Raw genomic sequence first — 15,634 nt, 5'->3', positions numbered from 1 at the left:
AAGAAGAGCATGTAGAGTGAGGCTTTGTCCAAATGTTAGATAAAACATAGGAGTTGGTTTCATGATGTCGGTTGAGGTTGATGAGCTTCGTGATTGGATTATGATATACTCGAGGATGATGGAGAGGATAATGCTGCCTCTTTCAGACAACAAACACAAAAATTTCACCATGGTAGGTTTTGTCCACAACCCCAAGTGCAATTCGAAGAAATTAACAATGCAGAAAAGAACCCTCTTGTAACCCCATTTTAGGCAAGAGTTTCTTCTTGAGGCTTATCTGTTTGTTGAAAAGCCCCTAGAAGACGACAAGCAAATCACCAAGAAATATGAAGCTCTTCAAATGAAGAGGTCAAAGTCAAAAGGCAGAAAAGGCCACGGACATGACAACGGTCGAAAATGATTCAAAACAGTGGTGGTCTACGGACAAGGTCTCGCTCAACCAGATCACCAAGGAGATTTTGAAGTATGACAGAGCAAAAATATTACTAACATAATCAGCCTCAAGACACAAATCAAAACCCTTAGTCAATATTCACAGGTTCTACAGTGGCACAAATACCATGGTTTGCTCAAAAAATGATCCAAAAGTAGTTGAAATACCTATTATTTGACGTGTTTTCTTGACAAGAGTCACAAGTTACTTGCACTAGCAAGTGGCCCAAATACCCATTGACGTCAAGAGGCACAAGTTACTTGCACCATCGATGGACATTGGAACATACGGTAAGTACACAATCCTCTTGAAAATGACAATGCAGTGAACAAATGTGTTGGAATCAACATAGTAATAGTAATCTCATTAAGAAACTTTTGTAACATCAGCATGGTCCAATTCTAATGATAGGTACTTATTCTTTGCAAGGTACACAAAAGGGCACGACAAGCGTAAGGCAATAACTACATTGTCACACAAAATGAATGCGATTCATGACAATTATTAGGCAATAACCACATTGTCACACAAAGAAATAGAGCCGACAAAAGGTAAATATACGTTTCTTTTTTATCAGCACTTGTACATAATTTTCATACCATTGACACGTAAGACTAAAGTGAATCAACTATTGGATGGAACAAGTTCAAAATGTAAGGAACAACATGATATGTTAAAAGCAAGAGAGGATGCTTCATTGAAGAGGATCTTGAGATCCTTGCCATATGCAAGATCATGGGTAGGTATCAAGGAACCAGGCTCATATCGAAAAATGAAATATTGGAGCAATAATCAAGCCTATAATCATTTGTCACATCTACAGTATGGTTCTTAGTCAAAGAAGCTCTTCAATCCACTGCATTCTAACTCCAAGAAAGCCATTGAATGTGATGCTTCTTAGTAGTTTGTTGCTTTCACTAACACAATGCACATACAACTAACAAACCACTCTAGTTTAATATGCAGTTTTGAATTTCATTTTAATGCAAGTACTTCATATTGGGAACAAAAATGGAATACTATCATGTTGAGTTTTTGAATCTTCTAGTACCTTTGATAATCTGTCGAACACGTCTATGTAGGATAGAGGAGGTGCTCAATCCACATCCTAAAATCTCAATCTATGGTTAGTGACCCAAAAGCTAGCCATGTCAAGTCTCCTTCCCTACACGGAAGAAAAGGGAAAGAAAGTGTTCTCCCTCTCAATGCACTCTACATATCAATCTTACCCCATTCTACACACCTCTTTCAATCCACTCAATCCTCTAGTGTAATGCTAATGTGACACAATAAAAGTTTCAACTCTTGCTTGAGAGATGTGATAACGCACCTTCACGGCTCAAGAAAGCTTCTTCCAAATTCCTATATTAGAACCCCTCTTGCTTCACTCAAATGCACACTCAATGTTAAAAATAAACACAAATCGACACACGAGACTGAGTATAAACAAGGAAGCATGAAAAGAAAACTCGAGGTTAGACATTGATCATGCACACACAAAGCATTAAACCATAACCTTGCATGCATTCAAGATTAACAGAGAATAGAAAGATTAGAAATAGAGATTAATGTTGGGATTCAAGCCAACTGGCCGGACATCCCACTTACTACTAACCCATCTACTAACTTAACCATATATACACTTATTCTTTAATACAAACAGAATAAGGAGCTACAACAATAGGATAACGTTGTTGTGCGCTCCACCCAGCAACAGGGCTCTCTCTCTCCGCTCTCGCACTTGCACTCGCACACGCTTCCCGTGGCACCTTCAACTCGTATCAGAGTAAGATTTGTACTTTCCGTTTTCGCGTCCGCGCACTTTCAAAAGTGCAAACAGGTTTCCGATTTCGGTATCGACAAATTCAGCGTTCCAAGAGCATTTCCAACATGTGTCCTAAAGTTTTACCCCCCTTTTGAAGCTGTTCGTGCAGTCAAAAGCTTCATCCGAGCTACGCTTCAGGAGTTGTATTTTTCAACTCCACTTTTGCTACAGGTACAGGTACAGGTACAGGGTATAGGACACAGGTGCAGGTTTGTGGAGCACTTTTCGGCATCGACATTGTCTCGAGTTTTTCAAGCATCCATCTCCTCGCAGGTTCTTGCATACATATAGGACATCTAGGTTTCTTATAGGTTGTAGTGTTTTGCATCAGCACAGATTTTAGTGGGAGTACTAGATTCACATATGCATTGTTTTGGCACTTTTGATAGTGCTTGAGCTCTTTTGAGAGTGGTTTTACTGCCTGCAGAGATTTGTTTACTGCTTGCACATTTTGTTTGGAGCTTGTTTGAGCGCGTATACTGCACCTTGCAGTATTGTTGACAGTGGATGTATGTTGATTTGCGGAAACTGCCATACGTACCTTTTGTGGAGCCGATTTGGCTTGTTTGTGGCACCCCCGACCGTTTCTGAGATTCGATTCGGAGATCCTTTCTGAGACTGGGTTGGTTTCTTGTCTGCATAACCTTTTGTGAGGGCCGATAGCGTGAGGTTTTCTTGAGCTGGGGGATTCTCGAATGTTGAGATCCTTTCGATGATACAGGTTGCTGGAGTACCCTTTTTTTGTGGTCTCGCCATAGGACATGTATAGAGAGGGCTACCTGCCGTGTTGGCAGTCTTGGGTCAACTTTTGACTTTTTATGCACAGTTAGTGGTTGATGCGCCTCCCTTATGCTATGAGAGCATTACTTTTGATGTGTTACTGATTTCTTGTGACAGTTTTGGATCGAGATTCTGTCAGTTTTTTTGGGGAAAGTCTACCGAATTTTTATCAGAATTACCAGTGTTTATTGCCATATTACCTTCCTTTAGCTTGCAGCCATGTCATCTAGCGGTGAAAAGGATATTTACAATATCCGAAAGTTTGATGGGACGAATTTTGCTATCTGGAAAGAGTAGATTCAAGATGTTCTCATACAAAAAGGCCAGCTAGATCCTATCATGGAGCACCCAGAGGTGAGTATACAGATGTTGAGTGGGAGAGTTTTGATACTAAGGCCAAATCTATCCTCCGTTTGCATGTGGCCGAATCTGTGTACTTTATCATAGTTGGAGAAAGGACTTATAGAGATGTATGGGATAAGTTGTGTTCCAGTTATGAGAACAAAAGTGCCACTAATAATGTTTCTTGATGAAGAATGTGTTTGAACTTCGTATGAGGAAGAGGGCACTATTTCTACTCACATTAATGAGTCAATATCATTTTCACTCAGGTGACCACTCAGGGTTTGATCTTCGATGAGGAAATCAATGTATCTTCTTGCTATGCGGTTCACCCGCGTCTTGGGATACGTTCTGTACTGCGAAGATTAGCAACTCAGCACCTGGTACTAGTCTTGTGTACAATGACGTCCTTGGGAGTCTGTTTACTGAGGAGATTCATAGGAAATCTTTCGAAGGCAAGAAGGATGGTGATGCGTATGTTGCTAGTGATACACAGAGGGGTCCCACTCAAAGTCGTGCCAAAAACAAGGAACGTGGAGGCTCACACAGTAAGTCTCGGGGTTCTATGCGTAATGTCGAGTGCTATCACTGCCATAAAAAAAGGGCATGTGAAGAAGGTTGCAGAAAATGGCAGCAAAGCAAGAAGGATAAAACAATCCGGTGACACTTCTAAGTATGATGATTTAAACAAGGGCAAAGCAAAGTTAGAGGAGATCAATGTGCTAGAGTCTTCAAATGCTCCTATTGTAGAGACTCTTCCAGCTGTTTTTATGCCACTTACGTCTGACGTATTGGTCTTCACAGCAGATCTACCTGTCGAGGCTCTTGTTACAGAAGATGCGCAGTATGCACAGAATTGGATAGTAGATTTTGGTGCGAGTTTCCATGTGACACCAGATATAGAGTGGTTCTCTACTTATTCTTATTCTTGTGGCAAAGTGAGACTTGGTGATGCTTATGAACTAGACATTGAGGGTGTTGGAAACATCAAATTACATCTAAGCAATGGCACGCACTTTACTTTATGTAATATTAGATATGTACCCAAGTTGACTAAAAGCTTGTTTTCTGTTGGTCAGCTTGATGATTTGGGCTACAACACCACATTTGGAAATGGTTCGTGATAGTATGCAAAGGTAATCTTGTTGTACTCAGAGGTCTGAAGCATGGTACATTGTATTCCATGCATGTGTCAGATGTTGGTCATGAGTACATATCTTTAGGCGAGCTGCCGTCTACTGAGTTGTGGCATTGCCAACTAGGTCATATTGGCAAAAAAGGAATGAGAATGCTCACTCGTTTTTGCTACTTACCTATCTTGTCTTATGTTGACTTTCCTGTTTGTGAGCACTGTATCTATGGCAAACAGACTAGGTCCGTCCACTTACCATTGGATCAAAAGCGAGCTGAACCTCTAGATTTAGTACATAGTGATGTTTGTGGTCCTATGTCAACCAAATCTCTAGGGGGGGCCACCTATTTTGACATTCATAGATGACTCTACTTGAAAGGTGTGGACACATCCTTTGAAACATAAGGATCAAGTTCTTCCTGTGTTCTAGAAATTTTTGGCACTCATTGAGAATCAGTCTGGCAAGAAACTCGAGAGGTTGCGGACTGACTACGATGGAGAGTATGTCTCCAAAGAGTTTGACAATTTCTTTGCTAAAAGGGGGATTAAAAGGCAGTTTACTGCACCATACACACTAGCTCAGAATGGAGTTGCTGAGCGCATGAATCATATAATTTAGGAAAGAGTCACAACCATGTTTTCTATGGAAAATCTCACACAAGCTTTTGGGTAGAAGCCTTCTTCACCGCAGTGCATATTATAAATCGTTCGCCTAGTACTCCATTGAATTATGAGATTCCACAAGAGTTATGATCTAAACGTAAGCCTCACTATGACCATCTACATGTTTTTGGTTGTGAAGCTTATGCTCACGTGCCTAAACAACTTCGACAGAAGTTAGAGCCAAAGTCACACAAATGTATTTTCATTGGATATGGTGTAGATGGAGAGATGGGATATCGTCTTTGGCACCCGGAATCTCGTCGAGTCATCCGTAGTTCAGATGTGATCTTCAACAAATCGAAGATGCATAAACAACCTATCAAGGAAATAGAGGTTCAGAGAGTCACTTTTGAGGATGTTGCCTGAAATCAACTCAGCGGGCTAGTGATGTACATTCCATTAGCAATGATCCAGAGGGAGCGGATAACAATGGTGAAGGAGTGAGACGGTGTGAAGGATTGGGGGATTGGCCTCTACAACACCTCAAACCAACACCAAGAAAAGAGGATAAAGAGTATAGCTCTCTCGAGATAATATGGGCTGATCTTCTCTCACTAATTTTCTCAATTTGACACACACTCAACCTCGACTAACCTCGACTAGCTCCGATTAGCTTCCCTCTACACCGCTACAACTCCCACTACACTCCATTGCACTCAAAGACACCAAGGAAGCAATAAAATCAAGGAAAAAAGTGAGAAAAAAACCATGTAAATCTCTGCACTTTTGACCATAACTCAAAAAGCTTCACTTCTTTTCAAACACCTTTTCACGTGCTAGTAGGGCTTCCATAGGCGCTCCCATATATACACATAGCTTGACCAAAACCCACTCAAATCAAGCTTAATTTGAAAACCCACAAAGTTCAGCAAAAAAGTAAAAAAAAAAAGATGGAAAACTTGGGGGAAACCTTGCCCTTTGATATATGTACAAGCAAGGCATTGTAGCACATAGTTTACCCTCGACTAGCTGCACCACAAGGAGCTGCACACACCATAGCCACCATACCTCAAAACAAGATGAAGAGAGGTCAATATGCAGAGCTAAGCACCCACTTTCATCAGCCCATTGAGGAGAGACACACTCTCAACTCACCACATCGGGCCCTCGACTAGCAAGACAGGCTGCTCTACTCCCAAACGTCTCTATCCCTCGCGACAATCAGGGCTTCTTGCTGCTAGATCTTCCTCTGTCAAATCCCCCACTCACTCATAACCTCAAGCTGATTAAAACTCTCTTTTGTTCATATTTTTCAAGTACTAAGTGACTCTTTCAAGTCTCAACATGTCTATGTATAAAAACAGCAAAACTATGCACCCCGCACAACTGGCCCGCATCCGTAGAGACAGCTGGCACACACCGCCTTTGTACACTTTGTACAAGCATGCTTTATTTACATATAAGGGACCCAAAAACATTAAAAAACCCTTTCCAAAGTCTTTGGGGTGGCTTGCATCATTCCGTAAAAACACGTCACATATTGCCCCCCCAACAAGCATGGAACACTTTCAAGTGTTTCATGTACATTTCTTGCTTCATCACATGATTCTGGTCACATAAGGCCTGATTCGGATCCCATTGACTCTTTCCTTATGCATCTTTCCATCCAAGTCCTTGAGCTGATAGCTTCCATTATCATACACCTTATGCACCACAAAAGGACCTTCCCACTTTGCCTTGAACTTTGTTTGAAAGGTATTGTCCAAAGCACTATTATACCTCATAACCAACATGCCTTCACATAGCCCTTTTTCCTTTATCTTTTCATTGAATAAATCAGCCCTTCTTCTTCCCAAGTCTTCATAGTATCTAATGGCACTTTCTCTATCCAACAAGAGGCTATGCATAGATGCCAGTCTCTCTTTTACATGCTCCTCCTCAACCAAACTATGCTTCAAAATGAACTCCAATGAAGGAAGCATCACATTAATCGGCATAACACACTCTTCTCCATATACCAAATGAAATGGAGTGAAGCCCATGGATGATTTTTGAGTCACTCTACATGCCCACAATGCCCTCTCCAAATACATATCCCAATCTTTTGGATGTTCTTCCACAAGCTTGAACAATATCTTCTGTAAAACTCCATTGAATGCCTCCACCAACCCGTTGCATTGTGGATGATAAGGAGTAGCATACCTATGTTTGATCTCCAATTTCTCCACCAATTCAGTGATAAGATCATTTCTAAACTCTTTACCTTGATCACTTACAAGCTCCAACGGCACTCCAAATCTACAACATATGCAATCAAAGATAAAGCTGCATACATCTTTGCTTGTAGCCCCTCTACTAGCCTTTGCTTCTGGCCATTTTGTCATATAATCCACTGCACTAAGTATGTAGTGCTTCCCATTTCTAGTGCCTGGAAGAGGACCAATTACATCCACACCCAACTTCTCAAAAGGCCCATAGCTTACAATGTGTCTCAAAGGCTCACGCATCAACTTTCTCTTTTGATATATTTGGCACTCGTGACAGCTTCTACACCAATGCACAACATCCCTATTCATACTTGGCCACATAAGTTGAGCATTCAATACTTTCCTTTTTGTAATTTCCACTCCAAAATGGCCTCCACATCCTTCCTCATGACATGCTTTTAAGCAATCAAAAACTTCATCATGGTAGAGAACTCTTCTCATGACACCATCAACCCCCTTGTGATACATTTGCTCTCCAATCAAGACATACCTCATAGCTCTTCGTGTGATTGCATGCCTTTGTTGAGAAGCCAATCTCTTTCTTGCAAAACCCGTTTGCAACACATGTTCTTCCTCATGGAGGGATTCCCTTCCAAGATACCTTGGCTCTCTAATTATCACCGCATGCATATCCTTTGTGAACACCTGTTCTGCCAACTCATGAGCCCTTACATTCATATTTCGTGGTACATGCCATATTTGAAAGGAAGTAAAAGACTTTAACAACTTTCTCACTTTGAAAAACCAGCCCTTCATGCCTTCTTGATTTACCTTCCAGGTACCTTGAACTTGCCACACAATCAACATAGAATCACCTTTGATTAAAAGCCTCCTTACATGTCTTTTGACACATTCTTCCAGGCCCAAATAGAGGCTTGCATACTCAGCCTCATTATTACTATTTACATCCACTTCTTGGCTTCCAAACCAGCACTCAATGCCATTTTTATCCACAAACCCACTCCTCCTCTGCCTGTGGCTTACCTGCATTGATACATGTATGAAGCTTGTGGTAATCAATGATCCATGCGAGATTTGAAGATTATCTTTCTTGCTCTTGTCATAGGTTTTTTAGCTCTTGTTGTCCCCGAGGCGGCAACTTTTCAAAGATGTATCATATCATGTGAGTTAATTGAAGAGGATTTTTAAAAGTCACAATGTATACTTTTATGTATATATTATAGGGGGGTGGGGTCATTTAAATAGGCCCACAATGTAAGTATAACATGTATACTAAAGTATTATTAATAACATTATAGGGGGGTGGGGTCATTTTATGTATACATTATAGGGGGGGTGAGTCATTAAATAGGCCCACAATGTAAGTATAACATGTATACTAAAGTATTATTAATAAAATCTTGAACACATGTGATATAGGAAGCTTCTGATGAGTGACCATCTCGGCTATTGTCTTTTGTAGATTACCCAAGAATATCTCTAAATTTATTTTAGCATGTCATCTTGAGTGCTGGCAATAGCCCATTGATGTATCTACTTATGAGAATTGGGATGCTATGCCCCAATACAGTGGGGATGTTTTTACCTCAATGTAACCTTGCATCGGTTTTGAGGTAGGGCTAAATGCATTGGGTATACCCAAAATAACAAGAATCGTGCTTTTACCATTTTGCCACGAGATTCAAGGTAGCAAGTTAGCATATACATGCATCTAAAAAAGAAACCATGGAAAGTTCATTCATGTATACAATGGTCAAAATGCAATGCTAGGCCTAATTTGCATTGATTGAACCTATGGAAAGTGGAATGGGAGACTTTGTGTAAGGCAAAGGGCTAAGTGGAAAACGGGCACACGGGCTTCCCTATAAGGAGAGGATTGGACGACTGGGTGAAGTATCAGTTTCCACACCCTACGACATCTCATTGGTATTAGAGCTTGAGTTAGTGGTTCTATTTTTGGAGAAAATTGCACGCATGCATTGGTGTGGAGCATGCAACCATTGTGAAGAATAAGAAGGACTTCAATGAGAGCCACATGCAAGCACTCTAACACACACACACACACACACACACACACACACACACACACACACACACACACACACACACACACACACACACACACACACACACACACACACACACACACACACACACACACACACACACACACACACACACACACACACACACACACACTCGGGGTGCTATGACGACATGCACCAAATTGCTCACAATTTCTCTTGGTGGGTGTGCAATGGCTTGAGCCTCCTTGCCTCCTTTTTTGTTTTTGTCGTGTGGCACAAGGATATCCTCACAAGTTGGTGCATTGCCTTCTCTCTTGTACTACGGTGCAACCAACCATCGTTGAGTTGGGGTGGCCTTGAGTTCATACTCAAGGGCCACCACAACCTTCCTTTTTGGTCTCTTCATTTGGACAAGGGCCTGGTCCCCTGTAGTTCTTTTTCAAGCCCCACCGTAGTGGGCTTCTACAACAAGGCAAGGCCCTCCAACTTCGATTTGCCAGCCTGGTCTTTACCTTTCAAAATCGTAACAACTCCAAAATAGAAAACATCAAGAAAAGCTCAAAGGAAGTTAACGTTTGGAAAGAATATGTTGGATTCAACAAAAGCAATTGCCATCAAGCCAAGCACAACTTCAAGCAAGGTAGAAGCTTTCAAGGAAACACCTTAGAAGACTTCTTTGATGGTCAAATACACACCAAATATTCAAGCCACCATAGCTCGATTCGTCGGTAGTAGTCAAGGTAAGTTTTTGTCTTCACAATTCTTTAGACAACAAATCTCAGCAAGAAGCTATTTTGACTTCTAAGACCTATCTGCAAGGTATTTTTGATGGAATTTTAAAACCGACATCATCAATCGACATCATTTTTTTGACAAGTTATTTTGATTTTTGGGCTTTGATTTGGCACGGACAATGGGCTTCTCTATTTGTGGCTGTTCATTGGCAATCACTCAAGAAATTCTAAAAAGGCTTGCAAGGTGTACAAGAAAAAAAACAAGGTATTTTTCTTTTTCTTGTTAACACATCACTACACCATGGATTCAGATTCAAGCCCTCTTGACATGGATCTAGTAGAAGATCATCTTCTTGATTTTAAAATCAACACTTCTCCTTGTCAAAGTGTTCTTGATATTTTGGAGGATGATAACGGTCTCTCAAAAGCAAAACAATACCTTTCTCTTCACATTTTCAAGCTTTTGAAGCTCGTTTTTGTAAGTTGGCAATATACATCTATCTACTATCTAATTAAGTGGATGCACTAACAAAATTGTTAACCTCTTTCATCACAAAGGAGGCACCAGACACTATGCTCCTAGTTATCCAAGGGGTAGCATTATTAGACATTCAACCAAGTCATGATATGAATTAGTAGTAGATCGCCCTTACTTTGACTGTGACTGTCTCTGCCACCATCGAAACAAAGATTGACCCATGCATTGTATTTTAAGACTTCAACATAAGCATTTAATAAGTTGCAGTTTGTGATCTAAAGTAGCAATTTAGGTACATATTTTTCTAGTTATTTGCATATGATGCATCCATACAAGTATATATGAACCATGTAGTAAGGAATTTGCAAAGTTGCTAGCTTCTTTTCATGTTTTCTTCTTTGAAAGTAATGCTTCACATATATACACATGGTGATTCCCTTGCTGATGAATTTGTTTTTGGGAGGGCAAGGCCACTTGAAAAATATACTCTTTTACTTGGAGTCAATCAATAACAACATGTGCATCGAGTTATGTGTTTTGGTGAGAGAGCCTAACACCTTGGCTTTTGTATTGCCATGGAACATCTTTGATAAAAAAGAGGGTACGACTCTCTTCAGTTCAACTAGTTCAACTTTCAAGATAGAGAATGCTTCACAGTAGGAGCCTCAATCATATAAACTTCTCAATGATGCATATCTATGAGAAGTCCCTTTCTCTATCTAGTGCACAATAATGGTGCATATATGTACACATTCACAAAGAATACAATAGACATATATGCATGACATGAAAATATATTTGCTCAAGGAGCTCTATATTCCATTTATGATGGATTGAAGATTATTCTAGAGTGACAAAAAGGCATGGCCTTTTTGTCCCCTGCCTTTACCGCTCATCTTTTCCTACCTGTCACTTATCCAACTAGATCATGGATTATACATTTATCTTCTAAAAGAAGCTATGAATAAAGATTCCACTCTTCTCAACTTGGGATAGAAAGTTTCACTCCGTCTTAGGGTTGATATTATTATCCTAAAATATCTAGTGGTGAATACAATTCCAGCTTATGTGGATCCAATTGTAAATTATATGTATGTTCTATAGGCCTTGTTGTGCTTATAGGTAAAGTATAGCTTGTGCAAAATCATGATTATGAATCATATTTTGCTATATTTTTGCATCCATATGATTTTTTGTACAACAAATTTAAGATTGCACTACTGGCATCGTGTCTTTTGGTTGAATTTCTACATACAATTACATGGCTATAAGGTTAGCGATCGTATTTTCCATCGGCACATGTTGATCCTTGTATCCATAAGGGTGCATAACTTGGCTTATAAACTCATGGAGTTCACATATTTCCACTGATCTTATGCTAAGGGTTGTTTACAACAATCGTTACCATTGTAAGACTTTCAATATGATCAATTCAATAGGCTAGGATATGTCTTTGTGAAAGCATGCATACTAGGTGTATGGGCTCTGGTGTTTGGCAAAGGCTTGCCCGAGGTGGCATGGGAATTCATTGGCACATATTGTGTTGGGGTAAAGGGACCAAAAATCTAGTGTCCGGCCACCCACTGACCCATTAGACCTATACATGAATAAGGAACACTCTCACTTCTTCTGCTGAGAGACTTGCTCCACCCACACACATGTATGCGCTCCTCTTTCCTTCCCTGCACTGTGCACACACTCATCCATGCACTCAAAAATTGGTATCAAAGATTAGGTTTCTCAGGTGGCATCTACTTGATGTTATCAATGCATGCAAAAGCTTCTTGAATGAGCTAAGATTTAAGCCTTGGGAGCAAGGAGTGGCAGATCTGCTTACATGGAAGCACAGGGAAGTAGAAAAATCTACTAGATCTAGAGCAGGTGAGCAATCAAATAGTGTGAGCATTGGTCTTGGAGTAGCATTGTTCTGGTAGACTATACACAAGCAAGCTGAAGGAAAGGCTCTTGGATCCTTTGGAGGTAACGCTACAAAAATTTACAGTAGTGTTGGATTTTTCAAGGCTACAAATCATGAACCGCACAACTTTAAACTCTCCAAGGTAGCGCTGGAGCATAGAACCAATGTTGCAGTGCTGCATTGAGCTGCAAGTAGTGCAAGCAGACAATCTCAAGCAAACAATTGCTAAGTGATGAACTAACACTGGCAAGAGGAGATTATGGTAGCACTATCTCACATGAGCAGAGCTAGAGAGAGAGAGACAAAGAGAGACTCGACATGAGAAGAGAAAGGGAGTGTGTGTGTGCAAGCATACACACATACTTTGGCTACACAGGAAGAGGTAGGAGAGCAAGATTCAAAGAGAGAAGAAGAAAGTGTGTGTGTGCACGCATTCTCTAATTCTCTGAGAGGGAGAGAAAGAAAAGGCGGACTCCGAGGTGCATCTCCTCTAACATTGGTGTTGTTTTGGTTTACTTGAGGGAGGGAGAGCGCATCAGTTCTCCTCTGGAATGAGAGTAATTTATCCCAATCTTGAGTCATTGCTACTCATTGTGCATGCATTATCACTTGGTGCTTGTCTATGTGTTGACATCCTAGTTTTGAGTCTTTGCTACTCATTGTGCATGCGTTATCACTTGGCGCTTGTCTATGTGTTGACTTTGCTTGGTTTAGAGGTTGGACACTATTACTTTACTTTGGTTTGGTAGAATCACATTTGCATATGTGAGCATTGGATCGATGTGCTGATCATAGTTATGATTATGTAGTGGTCGAATGATCTCCCACTTTGTTGCCATTTTCGCATGGTTTATTGTTGATTTTGCTCAGCATTCAAGGGAGACTATCAGATTTCTCCCAGGTTTTCTTGCCATAGTTTTGGTTTCTTGACATCCATCTAGTGACATTTCAGAGTCTATAGACATAACTCGTGAGAGACAGAGGTCTCGTTCATGTTGATACTTGCGCTGCTGAATTGTGGTCACATAGGGCACATAAGGCATCATTGCTTTCAACGTATGAGATAGCGATAGTGATGCATGTGAGATGCAGAGTTGGTTTTGACACATGCTTGAGTGATGACCTCATATGCAAGTGACGGTGATGTCACGTTCACCTTTCGCATTTCTCTTGCTTACATGTCTTCAAGAGGTGACACCTCCCTATTGGTTGCTAGATGAGGATGCACTTTTCCATGTCACACCACATCCTAAGTGGTTTAGCTCTCTCTGTAGTGGGAGATTTGGTCATGCATAATTGGTCAATGGTTTGATGTTTTGACATTGCACGTGCATGAGATATTTTTTTGTCATTACTTAGTGGTGTATCCTATACATTACGACATGTGCGCTGTGTTCTTCAGCTATGACAAAGTTTGATCTCAGTGAGACCATTAGTGACATATACTACTTAGATGGAAGTCTTTTAGATGCATTTCCAATCATTAATGATTGCTAGGGGTACCCAAAGTGGCTTGGTATATCCTATGCATGTATCTAAGGTGTGAGACACCATAGTCTTGATTTGTTGCTGGCATGTGATGAGTGAGAGACAAGACACACCTCCTTCACTAATGAGATCCAATTGCTTAGGAGACAGAGCACATAGATGTGCAGGACATGTCAGTGGACTTTGCAAAGGTAGAGGTGAAGAATGATTGCTCGAGTGAGACACAATAGGTGTCATCAAAGTCTGTGCAGACAAAGGTAGAGTGGGTTTCTTTCCTAGAGACACAGGTAGAGATGACGGACATGGAGCTATTTGATATGCTCATGCTAGAGGTTGATGAATTGATGCCAAGACGCATAGTTTCACCTATGGATGAAAGGGACATAGCTATTCCAATGTTGATGATGACACATCCATACGTGATGAGTAGTCCCAGTTATGCAATGCATGTAGATAGAATTGAGAAGGCCAATACACCCATGCTTGTACATATTTGTTAGCGTTTGGGCATATCATGTATGACCAAATAGTGTCGATGCCCGACCTAGCAGTTATAGTGGGAGCATTTGAAGTAGGGATTGTCAGTGGCCGTACAATGATTGTCACTATAATGATGTGTTGTGGAGCTATGCAGGCCATATAAGGTTGTCTGTGGATTATCATGTTGGCTCTAGCGTGGATACACACACTCACCTATCACTAGAGCCATACAATTGCATGTAGATCAAGTGAGCGAGCAGGTGGAATAGATTGAGAGAGTATATCACCTATTTTCTTGTACATACTAGTAGATTATTTAGTCACACTCACTTATTAGCACATTTTCCTCTAAGTGGGAGGTTGTTGGGATAAAGGCTTTGTGCCTTTTTTCAAAGCCAAACATTTGATGTCTGGCCGCCCACTGACCATACTTACCCTTATTCATTATACATATACATGAATAAGGAGCACTATCACTTCTTCTCTTGAGAGGCGTGCTCCACCCACACACCGCATATGCTCTCCTCTTCCCTACATTGTGCACATAAGCATCTGTGCACAACATATTGTGAGTCAACAAGATGATAGTATGGCTTACAAACTCAAGGAGTTCCACAAGACATAGGAACTCAAGGAGTTCAAACATCATGTGGACCAATTTTATGAGGGTCTCTCTCAATCATGTTTTATGCATTCCCCACACAAGTACTATGTGTACGTACGAATGTCAAAATTCCCACATCCATAAAAGAGAGATATTCCACATGTGGAGAATATGAGATCTCAAAGACTATGACAGTGGCACCCATTTTTAAATACGTGTCATAAAAAGTCCCCAGGTGTTTTTCCTTTTTGTTTTCAAGACGATTTACAACACATGTATCAGGGACAATCTCAATGACCAAAAATTGTCAGATACTAAGCAAGGCTTGTTTTGTTTGGAGAAACACAAGGCAATCTTCATAGCAAGTTGAATTTTTGCCAAAAAAGTTGCAATTATGCAATCCTACCCAGTTTAACATTGAAAATGTGCTTTGAGTATGAAAATATTTATGATTTTTCACCTCATTCTCCTCTTTGGAGTGATAAGCAAGCTATATGGAAGAATTTTTCCATCGATTATGGATACCTTCTTCACAAGGGGAGAGTTTTTGTATCAACAGACA

The sequence above is a fragment of the Adiantum capillus-veneris genome, chromosome 11 (genome assembly GCF_014529385.1).
Source record: "Adiantum capillus-veneris isolate H3 chromosome 11, ASM1452938v2, whole genome shotgun sequence".
NCBI lineage: Eukaryota > Viridiplantae > Streptophyta > Polypodiopsida > Polypodiales > Pteridaceae > Adiantum > Adiantum capillus-veneris.
This window is presented reverse-complemented; position numbering follows the sequence as displayed.